This window comes from Portunus trituberculatus, chromosome 3, assembly GCF_017591435.1.
Source record: "Portunus trituberculatus isolate SZX2019 chromosome 3, ASM1759143v1, whole genome shotgun sequence".
NCBI lineage: Eukaryota > Metazoa > Arthropoda > Malacostraca > Decapoda > Portunidae > Portunus > Portunus trituberculatus.
The window spans coordinates 2,882,872-2,891,465 of record NC_059257.1 but is presented as its reverse complement, the minus strand read 5'-3'; positions in this window follow the sequence as shown (position 1 = coordinate 2,891,465).

Below are 8,594 nucleotides of genomic sequence, written 5' to 3'. Positions count from 1 at the left end.
TTATCACTCTGCCAAGTTCCTCACTTAAGTAATTCGCTTATCATTTTTTGTTGTGGTTTAACATCTATTTAATATGGCTTCCGCTCAGTTTAACGTTGAAGATTTTTGTGCCGACCCTTCTCTGGAACAACTTAAAGATGCTAATATAAAGAAGGACCAATGGAAGACCATCGCTAAACATTTTGATGTTCCCATCACGTCTCAGATGACTAAAGAGGTCATTAAGAATGTAGTTGTTGAACATCTAGTGCAAGAAGGTCAGTTGCTAGGAAATGCCATAGAAGAGTTAACTCCCATGTCAGCCTCTACGAGGACTATAATACACAGTCCCCAGGAAGAACAGGATAAGAGTAGGATAAGTCAATGGGAAATTGAGAAGCTTAAACTAGAATACCGGATGCATGAAAACAAATGCAACTACAGGCAGAAAAAGAAGATAAAGATAAAGAGAGAGAATTAGAAAGACAAATGCAACTACAGGAAAACAAATGCAACTACAGGCAGAAAAGAAGATAAAGATAAAGAGAGAATTTCAGTTACAACTTAGAAGGCAGGAGAAAGAGTTAGAAATTCAGGAGTTAACCCTACGAAATGACGCTAAGTTTAGAGGGGAAGAAATAGATATAAAGAAACAGTTAGCAAGCTTTAATCCTGCTATAGCTGCTCCGCTAGTTCCCCCTTTTGATGAATCTGATGTTGACGGGTCATTTCGCGCTTTTGAGAGCATTGCTAATAGGAATAAATGGCCCAAGGATCAGTGGGTGTCTCTCCTTGTCCCTAAGCTAGTAGGAAAAGCTTATAGGGTATACAACGGCCTTAGTGATGAGGTAGAATATGAAGAGATCAAAGGTAACATTCTAGACGCCTACTCTATCACTTCTGATGGATACAGACAGCAGTTTCGAAAGTATGTGAAACCAGAGTCTCACACCTATGTTGAATTTGCTAGTGAGAAACTAAGACAATTTAAGAAATGGTTAGCCGCCCTTAACATTACCACCTTTTCGGAGTTGCTCAATCTAATGGTCCTGGAAGAATGGAAGAACAAGTTACCTTTAATATTCTGAGGCATGTGGAAGAACGGGGAGAGAGTGATCTTATGTCTGCCGCTAAAGTGGCTGATGCGTTTGCTTTGTTGATGGGATCCCTGGGTAGTAGAGGTCGTGGTTCACTGTCTAATGTTAGGTCCTCCTTTGGGGAAGGTTTTGGGGCGCGGGTGGTAAGCCGACCGGATTCTCGCCAAATGCATATAATTCCCCCTGGTGTACATACTGTAAGAAGCCAGGTCACACGATCCAGAAATGTAGACACCCAAATTGCAAGGGTTCTCAACGTCAATTTTCTTTGTGTCCCTAGACCTAACACATTTGAGAACAAGAAACCAGTGGCCCTAGCTAACCCTGTCAACTCTCCTCTAGAACTTTATGACTCGTACATGTATCAAGGTAAAGTGTCCCTGACTGATGGTAAAGACAAGGCAATAAATATCAAGGTTCTGCGTGATACAGGTGCTGCCCAATCCATCTTAAGGGAAGATGTCATCCCTAACATCAAACAGGCTTTCACTGGGAGAAGGTGATCCTTACAGGTCTCGAATCACAGCTCTCCTATCCCTTGGCTAATATTAGCTTACAGTGCCCGTTCATTTCAGGAGAGGTTGAGGTAGCCATTAAACCTGGTGAACTGCCAGTACCGGGGTACATCTTGTACTGGGTAATGATCTTGCGGGTAACTTGGCTGTTCCAAACTTAATTGTTCTTGATTCTCCTTAACAGAAAGTCCCACTAAGACCCTGGACGAAACATCCCTCACTTCTTCCCAGTGTGTGCAGTCACCAGGTCTCAGTCCAAGTCCCCTGCCCTTTCATCACCTCCTCCACCAATGATTGCCTCTACTGACAACTTGTATAATAACATCATTTCAAAGGAGAATTTGATTAATGCTCAGGAACAGGATCTCACTTTGGCTAAGATCAGACATGTTGCCAGTGAGACAAAGGATATGTCTAAATTGCCTTGTTTTTATTATCAGGAAGGAGTCCTGATGCGTGCCTACAGACCTCCTGAACTGAAACAACTAGACACCTGGTCAGAAACACATCAAGTTGTCATCCCTTGTCTGTAAGACCAGCCATTATAGAACTAGCTCATGATGGATTGTCAGGTCATCTAGGCATCCAAAAAACCTACAAGAAGGCTCTTCAACATTTTTTTTGGCCAGGAATGAAAAGGATGTGTCACACTATGTAAAAACATGTCACATATGTCAAATTGTGGGTAAGCCTAACGAACGCCTTGTGCCAGCTCCTCTGACGCCTATTCCAGTTCAGACGGAGCCCTTCGAAAAGATCATTCTAGACTGCGTAGGGCCCTTACCCAAAACCAAACGAGGGAATCAGTATTTGTTAACCCTCATGGATCCCACTACCAGGTACCCTGAAGCATTCCTCTTAAGAACATCACATCAAAGACCATTGTAAAACATCTAATACATTTTTTCACCTCGGTAGGAATTCCAAAACAAATTCAGTCTGACAAGGGTAGCAATTTCACTAGCCATTTTTTCCAACAGATAGTGAATGAGCTAAACATCGACCATGTTACCTCCTCGGCTTACCACCCCAATCCCAAGGCTGTCTGGAGCGGTTTCACCAAACATTAAAATCCATGATGAAGAAGTATTGCTTGGAGCATCAAGGAGACTGGGATGAAAGTATTTCTTTCCTTCTCTTCGCTTTAAGAGAATCTCCTCAAGATTCTTTAGGTTACTCCCTTTGAATTACTCTATGGTAGACAGATCAGGGGGCCTCTCAAAATATTAAAGGATCAATGGTTTACTCAAAATACTCCTTCAAGCCCCAGTGTGTCTGACTACATCAGTAACCTTAAGAATAAAATCAGTGAAGTCAGATCTTTGCTAAATCAAACTTCCTCAAATCTCAAACTAAAATGCAACAGAATTCTCTTCCCAAATCTGTCATGAGAAGTTTCAAACCAGGAGACAAGGTTTTACTTTTTCTCCCCACTCCAGGCAATGCTCTTCACAGTAAGTTCATGGGACCTTATGTTGTGGCTCAAAAACTAAGTCCATTAAATTATGTGGTCCACACTCCTGACCGTCGTAAGGATTCCCAACTAGTTCATATTAATCTAATGAAACCTTACCACTCCAGAGAACCAGAGGACGACTTGTCTCGCACTGTACCTGTATGTCTGGTAGGGAAGGAGTCTGGTCCTGTGCCCCCCGAGGAAGAGTCCGACATCGAATTCCTCTTCTCGTCACCTAAAGGACGCCCCTCAAACAGCCAAATCATGTCCAACCTTGATGAGGTGTTTCTTTCCTTAACACCTTCACAACAGTCTGATCTTAAAAAGTTATTGCTAGACTTTTCTGAAATCACAGGTGACCTTCCAGGAGTTTGTAATACTATCCAACATGACATAACATTAATATCTAATGACATCAAGCCTATAAGACAACCAGCCTATCGCATTTCACCCATTAAAAGAGACTTGATGAAAAAGAGGTAGACTATCTGCTCTGTCATCACCTTGCAGAACCTAGTATATCTCCTGGGCTTCTCCTGCCTGTTAACATCTAAGCCAGATGGTAGTAGTCGATTTTGCACCGACTACAAAATTAAATAAAGTGACGGTGCCAGACTCCTACCCATTGCCCTTGATAGAGGACCTTATAGATAGTATAGGAGTAGCCAAATTTGTAACCACTATAGACTTGCTTAAAGGTTACTACCAGATTCCCTCTCGGACGAGGCCCAAATAATATCCGCCTTCATCACCCCCTTCGGACTATACCAATACACAGTGATGCCCTTTTGCTTGTCTAATGCTCCCGCCACCTTCCAGAGGGCTATAAATTACATAACTTAGGACTTGGAGGAACATCTACTTCACCGACCTGTTCCTGGGCGGCACCTTCCTCACCTACGGCACGGAGGTCATCAACTTCCCTGACATGGACCCCGAGAAGCGCATCGATCCCATGACACGCATCTTCCCCAGAGTCACCAAGTGCACCTTCAGGAAGTTCGGCCCTTCGGGAACCATCGAGACCCACGACACCATGTGTGTGCTGGCGGTTAACATCATCAACGAGAAGATCTACATTTTCATCTGGTTCTGGCTGGTCTCTCACCACCGTCACCGCTGTCTGGCTCGTGTATCGCCTCCTCGTCATCGTCTCCTCCGATGTGCGCTTCAAGCTTCTGCAGGTTCTTCCTTTGCGAGGTGCTGTGTCTGGTGGTGGGGGTGGACAACATCATCGCCGACGCCTTATCAAGATCTCCCGTCTCACCTCCTTCATGAGCCCATTACGGAGGTCTTAGGGGGGAGGAAATGTTACGGCCCGCCCGTAACATGCATTACTACCATCACCTCCTCCGCTTGTTACCTCGTTCGCCACCTCTCCGCCTCCCTTCCACGTCACCGTCTCGTGAACCTTCCACGCCACCGTCTCGTGAACCTTCCACGTCACCGTTTCATGAAGCCCGGCTACTGTCCCGAAGTTGGATTCACGCGGCCCTTTCGACTCAACCGAAAGTGTTGAGCCAGCTCTTGGCTTTCTGGATTGGCAGTTGAGATCCAAGCCTCAACCAGTGAACACAACGCCTCTTGGTTCTGCCGTGGGATCAACCATCACCCAGCATTTCACCACTGCGACACCGCATAAGTATCACTTCCCCTCGTCCGTGTTTTCCACATTGCCTCTATATAGGATTAGGATTATTGTTAGGTATTAAGTTGGGTTCTTTATTGTTGTATTTATTACTGTGTTATATGTATATGTGTGTCATTTTCCTATGTTTCATGTTATATATCTGTGTTTCATGTTTCTTGTTATATATGTGTCAATTTCATTATGGGTTATTAAAATAGCTTTTTAAAGTGACCCCCTTTTGCATTTCCTCACCAGTTGAACCTGCAGTATTTTTTTTATTGTTATTGTTCACCGGCTCTCCGATGCCAATCTTACCAGTTTAACCGGTGAACGTAACAATAGCTACCTACGTCTCTTCTCAATCTATTTTTTTCTAGCTTGTAACCATTTCCACGTGTCCTATCTGACTACTTTATGGTAGAGACATGACAGTAGTAACGAATCGTCCGGTAACGAGATAGCGGGCAGCAAAGTGTCTGGAGGCGAAATGTCCAGTAGCAAGGTGTCCGGTCACCGTAGTACACATCCTAGTTACAGGGGCGTCGGTGATGGGAGGCCTTGGACAGTGCAGGGAGTGGACAGTGCTTCATTGGGAACAAGAAAAGGAAAGGTCAGATTCTCTCTTCTTTCTTTTTCTTCTGTTGTTTCTGTCTGTCTGTCTGTCTGTCTGTCTGTCTGTCTGTCTGTCTGTCTGTCTGTCTGTCTGTCTGTCTGTCTGTCTGTCTGTCTGTCTCTCTGTCTCTCTGTCTCTCTGTCTCTCTGTCTCTCTGTTTCTGTTCTGTCTCTCTCTCTCTCTCTCTCTGTTGTCTCCTGTTTTTCTCTCTGTCCTCTTTTTCTGTTTTTCTGTCTCTCTCTCTCTCTCTCTCTGTCTCTCTCTCTCTCTGTCTCTCTCTCTCTCTCTCTCTCTCTCTCTCTCTCTCTGTTTTGTCTCTGTTCTCTCTCTCTCTCTGTCTCTCTCTCTCTCTTTTTCTCTCTCTCTGTCTCTTTTCTCTTTTCTTTTCTCTCTCTTTCTCTCTCTCTGTCTCTTCTCTCTCTCTCTTTCTCTCTCTCTCTGTCTCTCTCTCTCTTCTCTCTCTCTCTCTCTCTCTCTCTTGTCTCTCTCTCTTCTTCTCTCTCTCTCTCTCTCTGTCTCTCTCTCTCTCTCTCTCTCTCTCTCTCTCTCTCTCTCTCTCTCTCTCTCTCTCTCTCTCTCTCTCTCTCTCTCTGTCTCTCTCTGTCTCTCTCTCTCTCTCTCTCTGTCTCTCTCTCTCTCTCTCTCTCTCTCTCTCTCTCTCTCTCTCTCTCTCTCTTTCTCTCTCTCATAAAGGCAGCATAACAAGAACTTACGAACTTTAACTTTCCTTTTCTCTGACTCGCCTCATTCTCCTCTTCTTTTTCATCCTTCACCTTGCCCTCGTCCTCTCCACCTGTGAGCTGCTTTCCTTGCACTCACCACACCCGCTTCCTGAACCAGAGAAGATCATTTAATTATTATTTTCTTATTTCACCCTAGTTCTTCCTGGTAGTTCCTATTCCTTTCCAATTAAACAATCCTGACACTCTCTCCTCTCTTTCCTCTCCTTCCTGATTAAAAGTGTGCTGACTTTGAGAGTGTGCGGGGAGGTTTGCGGCGTCAAGGGAGGAAGATCACATTGAAAGAAAGGAAACAGATGGAAGGGATGGATGGATTTTAAGGTTATGGCGCCGCAACAACGACGGTCATATGGCGCCGCTACTATAAACTCATTGCAACTAACGTGTATATAATAAAATTAAAAGTAATTAAAAACAATACAATTAAAAACTAAAACTAAAAATACTATAAACCTGAAAAAACATTAAAATACATATTGTAAAATAAAATAAAATTCAGAGCTTTGGGAGAAGGCCAGCTTCTCCCAAAAATCTAATAATGTCATGGCCTTGGGCCAGGCACTCTGGCCCAAGGACCTCGGTAGAGGTAGCGGTGTCTTAAGTAAGTCAAACTGGGGCACTCCACTAGTAGGTGCCGCACCGTAAGCGGCACCAGGCAGTCATCACAATAAGGTTGAGGGTCCCTGGTCAGGAGGTACCTTTGTGTAAGGTACGTGTGACATATGCGAAGTCGCGCCAATAACGTCTGTGCACGGCGATCCCGGACATGGGTGTATGTCCACAGAGGGAGTGTGGAAGTAGTGATCTCTCCCATTTTCGAGGTTGCGACCCCCGTTAGCCATCTCCTCTGCCAAATTGCTGCAACCGCCACTCGAATTAGATGAAATACATCTCGAAAAGGAACAGGGGCAGGAGATGGAGCGCGACTTGCTGCCTCTTTAGCGAGGCGGTCAGCGTGTTCATTCCCTGGAACACCAACGTGACCAGGGACCCAACAGAACCCAACACGATATCCTCTTCTGGTAAGTAGATATAGCCACTCTAGGGCTGATAAAACCAATGGGTTATGGGAAATAAAGAAGAGAGAGCAGTAAGAGCACTGCGACAGTCACTAAAAATTGTAAAAGACGAAACCGGTAGAGTAAAATAATCTGTAAAGCTAAAACTATGGCAGACAGCTCCGCAGTAAAGACGGAGGCTACTGAAGGAAGGCTGCCAGACCGATAAAAAGAGGAAAACCACACTAAACCCAACGCCTGCGTCGGATTTGGAACCATCAGTAAAAACAGGGATATCATCAGAATGCATAAAAAAGTGTTCTAAAACCGTGTGTGGGACAGAGCTGGCAGAAAATCCTTCTTGCCATCCATGGCAGGAGGGCATAATGAGATAACAGGAAGCTGCCAATAACCAACTCGGGGAGCCGGAAAGAGTACACAGGAGTGGGTCGATAGATAACTCCGCCATGAGATTTGCAACTCTAAGGCCAAAAGGTTTAGGGAGACTCGGTCGAGTGACATTTGCCTGCGAACGCGAGTCCCGCAACATTGACAGACAAGGGACAGAATCGGGAAGACGGTGGGTGCGAAACCAACACCGGAGCATCGAAGACTGGCGCCGGAGGTCGAGCGGCCAGAAACCAGCATCCACTAGAAGGCTAGGTATTGGAGATGTCCGAAATGCACCTGTAGCCAAGCGGACCCCAGCATGATGCACGGAGTCAAGCGTGCGTAGTCGTGCATCCGTTGCGGATGAGTAGATCTCACAGCCGTATTCCAGCTTGGGAAGTATGAGTGTGCGGTGAAGCAGCAGCAACGTGTCCCTGTCCGCACCCCAAGAGGTGTGACTTAAAACCCGAAGAAGGGATAATGCCTGCCGACAAGACGCCTTAAGAGAACGGAAATGGGGAACCCAGGTGAGACGGTTGTCAAATAAAAGGCCAAGATATCGAGTCGCCTCCACGCATGAGAGGCGTTTATTGGCGAGGTCTGGATGGACACCACGGTTGCGACAAAAATGCATGGCTACGGTCTTGGAGGTGGAGAATCGAAAACCGTTCATGTTGGCCCAACTGGACACCCTATTGATCGCCAGTTGGAGCTTGCGCTCAATCAGTGACATCCTAACAGCAGCAAATGAAATACATAAATCATCAACATATAAGGAGCTGTGAATGCCATCTGGGAGAGTATCAATAACACCATTAATGGCGACTGCGAATAGTGTAACACTAAGAATACTTCCCTGTGGGACACCATCATTTAGAGCAGCAGCCTCAGAGAGAACACTCCCTACTCGAACCCATAAAAGACGTCTGGATAAAACTGCTGAATAAAAATAGGAAGGTGGCCACGAAGGCCAAAATTAAACTAAGACTGTAAAATGCCATGACACCAAGCCGTGTCGTAGGCCTTCTCCAGGTCAAAAAACACTGTTACTTGATAGTGGTGATTAGCAAAGGCCTCACAAATAGAAGACTCTAGAGATAAAAGAGCATCAGTAGTAGACATCATCTTTCGGAATCCGTACTGTACCGAGGACAGGTACTTCCCTCTCAAGTACCA